Source organism: Coregonus clupeaformis, chromosome 1 (assembly GCF_020615455.1).
Source record: "Coregonus clupeaformis isolate EN_2021a chromosome 1, ASM2061545v1, whole genome shotgun sequence".
Lineage (NCBI taxonomy): Eukaryota > Metazoa > Chordata > Actinopteri > Salmoniformes > Salmonidae > Coregonus > Coregonus clupeaformis.
The window spans coordinates 92,981,322-92,991,402 of NC_059192.1; positions in this window are offsets into that span (position 1 = coordinate 92,981,322).

Genomic DNA, 10,081 nt, shown 5'->3' on the forward strand with positions numbered 1-10,081 from the left:
TCAAGCATTTGGAATGCTTCTCTTTTTAGTACAGAGAAATATGCAAGACACCATAAAGCAATTGGCCTACTGTGAAATAACTGTAAAATCAACTTTATTTGTTGAATAACTTTGCATTCAAGGACTATATAATATAAACTAATGTGATATTGTATTATTTTATAGGCCTAGTTTATTATATAAATTATAATATGTTAGTATTAAATTTCATCTGATCTAATCCTATGTTTTATAATATTATATGATATCGTATTTCCTTAGATTATATTATATTAGCTATGGCCTACATATTTTAGATTTAAAAGTATTGGGTAGATTGATAATCAAAATATTAAAACTGAAATGCTTATCTCAAAAACTAGTGTAATTTAATTAAGAAACTATCCATAATAATTAGCAATATGCTATTGAGCTAAACAGCAATTGTGAATTGTAATTATTCACGACCGTTGCTTCATATACAGAAGGCCTATCTATACTAGCTGTTCAGAACCAGATCCATTGCAATTGTGTGTTGCCTATATCCAGGCTAGGCTAGCTTTGAACAATATTTACATTCGGCTATATACAACTATTTTATTACCAGAAAATAACATGCATTTTAAATTATTCAGTTGTATACTAATGAAATAAAGTAACCTCTTAACGAAAGACTTCATTACATTTTAGCAGAGCGACTTACAGTTAGCGAGTGCATACATTTTCATACTGGTCCCCCGTGGGAATCGAACCCACAACCCTGGGGTTGCAAGCGCCATGCTCTACCAACTGAGCTACACGGGACTACATCTGCTATACGTACTCATATGCAGCTTATAGGCTCATATAGGCTTAGGCCGATTTAATGTACACAATTATCAAGGTAGAGATCGGTTACATGTTGTTTCTTCAATTCTAGAGATTCAAACTGGGTGTTGAAAAGTGTTCTTCCATTTCTCTGATAGGCTACAGGGCGTGATACAGTGCGATACATTTAGATACGACACAGGAATTGTGCTGTCCTCCAGTGGCCACTTCAAGAAATGGGCTTCCCTCGTTCCCAGTGACACCATTCAAGTCACGTTCAACTATACGTAGTAATGATGACGCCAATATAAATACCATAAACGGTGTCACCATTGAATAACGTGTAAATCATATACAGTATGTTGAAATACGTTATTAGGAAATGTGTAGACCTAATTCTACTTTTTCCCTTCAAACGGTGGATGGATTTTCTTGAAGTTTAAGATATTTTTGTATAGTTAGAATAGATGGATGTGAATGTTATACAGTCAAGATCTACATCTTTTCTTGTGTAAACAGTTTCTGTTATCAATGGTCAAGTTGGACTTTTGGACTATAATTGGAAATTATTATTATTATTTATGCATCATCATCGTTGTCTTTATAGTCGTCAATGTTTTTGGCCTACACACAGCTTCAGGCAAGTCTTCCCAATTTACCCATTACATTAATATAGCAAACTTGGGCGACATCTTGTGGTCATTCTTGTCAGTGGGCTCCTCTTATGAACAGAAGGAAGGAATGAAGGAGGGATAGAACGGAGGGAGGAAGTAAGGAAATTAGAAAACATAGCGTTTCAGAAATTCAAACAGGGATTTTTCTTGTCATGTCCAGTAGATGGCAGACAATCGCTAATAAGCACAATCAGTTCGGTACCATGCTCTCAGTTGATTGTTTTTGCAGTGGTAACATAGCCATATACCACAAGCAAACATAAGATGCAAACAATTTGTAATTATTAACCTATTAGCCGGCAGAGCAGCATTGATAATTAGGCTATGCATAAAGACATAGAACGGCACTCTATTCCCTATGTAGTGCACTACTTTTGACAAGAGCCCATATGGGATTTGGGACACAACCATAATCAAGAATTTATAGAGATATTCCAAAGATAAGATGACATTTGTCATCAAGTCATGCAGATTTAATTATACCATCTCACTGCCCCATAACCACCGACTTCCTCTGTTACTCTTCTCAATGATGACCTTGATTTATATTTCATGCCATGCCAATGTTGAGTAAATGTACATTGTGTCAATACACAGGAGACTGTAGAGCCTTGAGTTGAACATGCAGGGCTACTGGAGAAATGCAATGAACATGCACACTACAGGAGGCTGCTGAGGGGAGGACGGCTCATAATAATGGCTATATAAAGAGTGAATGGAATGGTATCAAACACATGGAAACCATGTGTTTGATGAGTTCGATACCATTCCAGCCGTTACTATGAGCCCGTCCTAACCCTAACCCCCAATTAAGGTGCCACCAGCCGCATGTGATGCACACAATCACCATTATTTGGGTCATATCACTGTCAGATTGCAATTAAATGATCTGTCTGGATTTTTTGTTGAAGATGTCTACACAAACATACAGAATTTAAAAAAAAGAAATCCTATTCAAAACCTCTCTCTCAGCCAAGGTTGTCTCAGCCAAGGTTTTTTGCACACCTCTGACAGTCTCACCACACTCTTGAAATGCAAGCAGTATGCACACAATCCCCCATCTCAGCCCTCAGACATTTATATGCCAGAGGTAGAGGAGATGCTTGCATACTAAACGGTAATTATCATTCTGCTCTCTCTCTCTCTCTCTCTCTCTCTCTCTCTCTCTCTCTCTCTCTCTCTCTCTCTCTCTCTCTCTCTCTCTCTCTCTCTCTCTCTCTCTCTCTCTCTCTCTCTCTCTCTCTCTCTCTCTCTCTCTCTCTCTCTCTCTCTCGCTCTCTCTCTCTCTCTCTCCTCTCTCTCTCTCTCTCACACGCACACACACTCCATCTCCAGAGGGCTCGCTCTAAGCACTTCCAGGAAATAAAACATAAAACATTGATTAATCAGTGGGAGCTGGGCGCACAGTGATCTTTGACCCCCACACCTATGATGTATAATTGAGCAGTTAATGCAGATAAATAATGAAGCCATTGAAATGTATTTCAGACTAAATGGGTGATAAGGGATAGGGTCTCTCTCCTCTTCTCATGATTTATTTGGGAAGAAAGAGGTGGGGGCAATAGATTGTAGGTGATGATGGGGAGGTGAGCTTGGGGAGTTTGTCGCAGAGTTGAAGGGTCGGTCTGACAGAGCAATGGAAGGGAGTGGAAAGATGAATACACTTTAAAGCGTTTTCTTTTCGACTCAACGTATTGTATTCACTACATTTTATACATTCATATAATACATCATGAAAAATGTCTTGGTTGTTTTTTTCTATAGTGCTTGTTTTATTGCATACCCTTGCCTGTGAAAAAAGAAAGGACACTTTCAATCTTCAATCATTTTCAACTGATATCTCGCAAACTTGAAGTCGTTCAGAGGAAGAAAACGGGTGGTTGTAGTTTCTGTGCCTTTCACCACTGAACACAAGGCCACGGTTGTTGTGCTTTTCAGCCACCTATCATGGCAGGTTTTGACCTTGTTTACAATGGGCTGCTGTTGTGACTACCACAGCACTCATCACTGTGACACTCTGCTACGTGACTTGGGGCATGGCTTTCATTTAACACAGTACCTTTCTTATTCTTCAGCTTCTCTGAGTATGTGCAGCACCCAGTTTATGGTATGAAAAAATCATTACTTTAAAGGCCCAGCGTAGTCAAAAACTTGATTTTCCTGTGTTTTATATTTCCACGCTATGAAGTTGGAATAATACTTTGAAATTTTGAAAATGATAATGCCCTTTTAGTTTAAGATCTGTTTGAAAAGACCGTCTGAAATGTTTGCCTGTTTTGGTGGGAGTGCAGCGGGTGATGTTGGACGGAGTCAGACGCAGGAGAGGAAATCACGGAATAAATGGTTTAATCAATTAACAGAGGTATGCAGCAATGCGTAATACACACTATTGCGGACAAACGGCGCACTGGGGAAATAAAGGCACACGGGTGACCCAGCGATACACAATAGAATCGAGCTCCACCGAGCTATAATCTCCTTTACAATAAACAATCACACACAAAGACAAGGGGGCAGAGGGAACACTTATACAGGTATTGATGAGGGGATATGAACCAGGTGTGTGTAATAAACAAGACAAAACAAATGGAATGAAGATATGAAGAGCGGCAGTGGCTAGAAGGCCGGTGACGATGAACGCCGAAGCCTGCCCGAACAAGGAGAGGAGGCAGCTTTGTAGGAAGTCGTGACAGTACCCCCCACTTGACGCGCAGCTCCAGCAGCGCGCTGACACCGGCTCAGGGACGGCCAGGAGGACGCGGAGTAGGGCGAGCCGGATGGCGACGGTGGAAATCCCGCAACAGGGAGGGATCAAAGATATCCCTCACTGGGACCCAGCACCGCTCCTCCGGACCGTAACCCTCCCACTCCACGAGGTACTGAAGGCCCCCCACCCGACGCCTCAAATCCAGGATGGAACGGACGGAGTACGCCGGGGCCCCCTCGATGTCCAGAGGGGGCGGAGGAACCTCCCACACCTCAGACTGCTGGAGCGGACCAACCACCACCGGCCTGAGGAGAGACACATGGAACGAGGGGTTAATACGGTAATCTGGAGGGAGTAGTAACCTATATGTAACCTCTATTATTCTCCTCAGGACTTTGAACGGCCCCACAAACCTCGGGCTCAGCTTCCGGCAGGGCAGGCGGAGGGGCAGATTCAAGGTCAAGAGCCAGATCCGATCACCCGGTACAATGACCGGGGCCTCACTGCGGTGGCTGTCAGCGTTGGCCTTCTGACGACGCACAGCACGCTGGAGGTGGACGTGAGCAGCGTTCCACGTCTCCTCTGTGCGCCGAAACCAGTCATCCACCGCATGAGCTTCGGTCTGGCTCTGATGCCACAATGCCAGAACCGGCTGATAAACTAAAACACATTGAAAAGGCGATAGGTTAGTGGAGGAGTGGCAGAGAGAGTTCTGGGCATATTCGGCCCATGGCAAGAACACCGACCTCTCCCCCGGCCGGTCCTGGCAGTAGGACCACAGGAACCTACCCACATCCTGATTAACCCATTCCACCTGCCCATTAGACTTGTGGTGAAAACCAGAGGACAGGCTGTCCGAGACCCCCAGACGTTCCATGAACGTCCTCCAGACCCTGGATGTAAACTGGGGACCCCGGTCAGACACTATATCCTCTGGCACCCCGTAGTGTCGGAAGACGTGAGTAAACAGGGCCTCCACAGTCTGCAGGGACGTGGGGAGACCGGGAAGAGGAAGGAGGTGGCAGGCTTTCGAAAAGCGGTCCACAACGACCAGGATGGTGGTGTTACCTTGAGAGAGGGGAAGATCAGTAAGGAAGTCAATACACAAGTGGGACCATGGCCATTGTGGAACTGGTAAGGGCTGTAACTTACCCGCTGGGAGGTGCCTAAGTGCCTTACTCTGGGCACACACCGAGCAGGAGGAGACATACACCCTCACGTCCTTAGCCAAGGTAGGCCACCAATACTTCCTGGTCAGGCAGCGCACTTTACGACCGATAACTGGGTGACCAGAGGAGGGGGACGTGTGTGCCCAATAGATCAGGACAAGAGACGGCATGTACCACAGCCCAGCTGGACAGTGAGGTGGAGATGGCTCGGTGCGTAACGCCCGCTCTATGTCCTCGTCCACCGTCCACACTACCAGCGCCACAATGCAGGAGGATGGGGGTGTGGTCTATTGACCTCTCCTCTGTGTCGTACAGCCGTGACAGTGCGTCTTCCTTCACGTTCTTAGTAACCGGTATGTAGGATAGTGTAAAATCAAACCGGGTGAAGAACAGGGCCCACCTGGCCTGGCGAGGGTTCAGCCTATGAGGAGCGGCAGTGGCTAGAAGGCTGGTGACGACGAACGCAGAAGCCTGCCCGAACAAGGAGAGGAGGCAGCTTTGGAAGAAGTTGTGACAGGGAGTGAGTTTTGGCCTTTCATGGTGACATCACCATGTGGTAAATTATACTGAACAAAAATATAAACGCAACATGTAATGTGTTGGTACCATCTTTCTTGAGCTGAAATAAAAGATCCCAGAAATGTTCCAAATGCACAAAAAACATATTTATCTCAAATGCTGTGCTCAAATTTCTTTACATCCCTGTTAGTGAGCATTTCTCCTTTGCCAAGATAATCCATCCACCTTACAGGTGTGGCATATCAAGAAACAGCATGATCGTTACCCAGGTGCACCTTGTGTTGGGGACAAGAAAAGGCCACTCTAAAATGTGCAATCTACTATAAGCTGCCTCAAAGATTGCTTTAATGAATTTGGCAGTACGTCCAACCGGCCTCACAACCGCAGTCCACGTGTAACCACACCAGCCCAGGACCTCCACATCTGGCTTCATTCACCTGCAGGATCTTCTGAGACCAGCCACCCGGACAGCTGATGAAAATATGGGTTTGCACAACCAAAGAATTTCTGCACAAACTGTCAGAAACCGTCTAAGGGAACCTCATCTGTGTGCTCATTGTCCTCACCAGGGTTTTGATCTGACTGCAGTTCAGCATCATAACCAACTTCAGTGGGCAAATGCTAAACTTCGAAGGCCACTGGAACGCTGGAGAAGTGCGCTCTTCACGGATGAATCCCACTTTCAACTGTACCGGGCAGATGACAGACGTATAGCGTCGTGTGGGCGAGTGGTTTTCTGATGTCAACATTGTGAACAGAGAGCCCCATGGTGGCAGTGGGGTTATTGTATGGGCAGGCATAAGCTACGGACAACAAACACACTTGCATTTTGTCGATTGCAATTTAAATGCACAGAGATACCGTGACGAGATCCTGAGGCCCATTGTCGTGCCATTAATCCGCCGCCATCACCTCATGTTTCAGCATGATAATGCACGGCCCCCATGAAAATGTCTCAGTTCTTCCATGGCCTGCATTCTCACCAGACATGTCACCCATTGAGCATGTTTGGAATGCTCTGGATCGACATGTATGACAGTGTGTTCCAGTTCCTGCCAATATTCAGCAACTTCACACAGCCATTGAAGAGGAGTGGGACAACATTCCACAGGCCACAATCAACAGCCTGATCAACTCTATGCGCAGGAGATGTGTCGCGCTGCATGAGGCAAATGGTGGTCACACCAGATACTGACTGGTTTTCTGATCCACACCTCTACCTTTTTTTAAGGTATCTGTGATCAACAGATGCATATCTGTATTCCCAGTCATGTGAAATCCATATATTAGGGCCTAATGAATTTATTTCAATTGACTGATTACCTTATATGAACTGTAACTCAGTAAAATCTTTGAAATTGTTGCATGTTGCGTTTATATTTTTGTTCTTTGTAATTAATAGACCAATAAGAAAGTGAGTTCCAAACCTCTCTGCCAATAACAGCACATTTTCTGTTTTCCCCTCCCCACTCAAACCACTCCCAGACAGTCTTAGCTAAATTCTTGCTTGAGAAATGTATCTTTGCTATGAAGCTATTTTTGTTTGTTTTGAATTGAAAACAATCACAGTAAGGTACTCAGAAATTATTTGATATTGAGATAAAAATTGTATTTTGATTAGAATGACACTATAAGCTGTCAACCCCTTCAACCCACCCCTGAAACAAACAAACAAACAAACAAACAAACAAACTACCATACAGAAATAGTGTTTTATGTAAATCAGAGAATGTCAATGGATTTATATAAGGGCTGTCTAGAAAGATGGGGGGACGAGTGGGGGATAAGGGGGGTGAGATGGGGTTGGCAAATGTCTCAGGGCCCAGAGGAGGAGGGGGTAGAGGGGGGCACAGCTGGTAGAACTATGAAGCAGAGCTAGGAAATGATCCAAGTCTCCACTACATCCTCTTCATCCCCTCTCCTCGTTCTTCATTTCTTCCACGTGTTCTTTATTCTAACAATTCAAACACTTTGCCCACAGTAAGGATTGGTGAACTTTAGAGAGAAGTTATACATGTGACTCCATGGCCCTCCGTCCCCTCAACCCACAGTAAGAAGTGAATACAGTCGAAAGCCATAATTATGAGTAGTCAAAATGAGGGACAGCACACTGTTTTGATGAGTTTTTGTTTGTGGGATTCTTATGTTTTGTGATGTCGTTTTAGAATTGGACCTTGTTCTCATTGTTAGACATGATGTCTGTGGACGTACTTGTCATATTTTGATTGCTGACCATGATAGAAGAAAGTATGTGTTCATCGGCAGTAGTTGGTTAAGGAACTGTACCCTCTTCAAACACAATGTCCTCAAATAAAGAATGCCCACATTATCATAATGAGAAATCCTGCATAGACCAATATTGCAGTAATTTGATCAAACCTTGTTATTTTCTGATTCCTCATTCATCAATGCTACAATTAAAAGCACATTCAGCTATTTCAACGTTGGATGTACTGATGAACAGGAAATATTCCCTTCCAGATACTCATTTGTGTTGGTGGAGTCACGATTTGAATGGCAAATCCCAGATAGGGAGGTTTAATTTGCTCTTACTAATCAAACATATTTTGTTCTTTAGCTGTTGAGGCTCATTAGTAGCCTGTGGATGTGGGACCTCATCTCCCATTCAGCATTGTGGAGCCACTAACCTTTCTCAATGCCCCTGGAGGAGCAACTATCTCATTTGTATACAAGCCATGTCAATTTCAATGTTAAAGGGCGGCTAAATGCAATTTGTGTTGAGGTGAGCTTTAAAACAAAGGAAGTGGAAGTGTCTTTGTCTTAGTTTCCCTGATAAGTGTTTGGGATTTGTTTTACTTGTTTTTCTGCTAGGCATATTGTATCCTGATTAGGTTTGCACAATTCTGGTAACGCTCCCAAGATTCCCAGGTTTTCCAGAAATCCTGTTTGGAAGATTACCACAGGGTTTCTGAGAAAAAAGACATTTTGCAACCCTAACCCTGATCTGATTGAGTTGATGGTGTTGTAAGAGTTCAGTGTTTGCTTTGGGGTTTTGGCTGATGTCTTCTCGTTCCTTCATCCTTTTCTTTCTCCTTTTACCAATGCATTTGAACTCAACCCCCAGTTTGATTATCAGAATAAATTGTTTCACCTCAGTCAAGAGTAAAAATGTCAGAGAAAAAAAAGTCAATAGAATGATGAATGGAACACAAGAGGGATCATCTCAAAAGCTGGAAAACGCAATGTCAAAAAGTTGGAGATTATGTGTCATGCACAAGTGATGATGATCAGAGTGCCTGAGGAGGGAAGATAAAAGGATGAGAGAGGGAGAGGGTGTAGAGGTGTAGAGGTGGTAGAGGTGGTTGAGGGTGTAGAGGTGTAGAGGTGGTAGAGGTGTTGAGGGTTTAGAGGTGTAGATGGTGTAGAGGGTGTAGAGGGTTTAGAGGTGTAGATGGTGTAGAGGGTGTAGAGGTGGTTGAGGGTGTAGAGGTGTAGAGGTGTAGAGGGTTTAGAGATGTATAGGTGTAGAGATGTAGAGGTGTAGATGGTGTAGAGGGTGTAGAGGTGGTTGAGGGTGTAGAGGTGTAGAGGTGTAGAGTGGTAGATGTGGTTGAGGTGGTTGAGGGTGTAGAGGTGTAGATGGTTTAGAGATGTATAGGTGTAGAGGTGTAGAGGTGTAGAGGGTGTAGAGGTGTAGAGGGTGTAGAGGGTGTAGAGGTGTAGAGATGTAGAGGTGTAGAGGGTGTAGAGGTGTAGAGGGTCTAGAGGTGTAGAGATGTAGAGGGTGTAGAGGTGTAGAGATGTAGAGGTGTAGAGGTGTAGAGGGTGTAGAGGTGTAGAGGGTCTAGAGGTGTAGAGGTGTAGAGGTGTAGAGGTGTAGAGGGTGTAGAGGTGTAGAGATGTAGAGGTGTAGAGGTGTAGAGGGTGTAGAGGTGTAGAGGGTCTAGAGGTGTAGAGGTGGTTGAGGGTGTAGATGTGTAGAGGGTGTAGAGGTGTAGAGGTGGTTGAGGGTGTAGAGGTGTAGAGGGTGTAGAGGTGTAGAGGTGTAGAGGTGTAGAGGTGGTTGAGGGTGTAGAGGTGGTTGAGGGTGTAGAGATGGTTGAGGGTGTAGAGGTGTAGAGGTGGTTGAGAGTGTAGATGTGTAGAGGTGGTTGAGAGTGTAGAGGTGTAGAAGTGTAGCGGGTGTAGAGGTGTAGAGGGTTTAGAGGTGGTTGAGGGTGTAGAGGTGTAGAGGTGTAGAGGGTTTAGAGGTGTAGAGGGTGTAG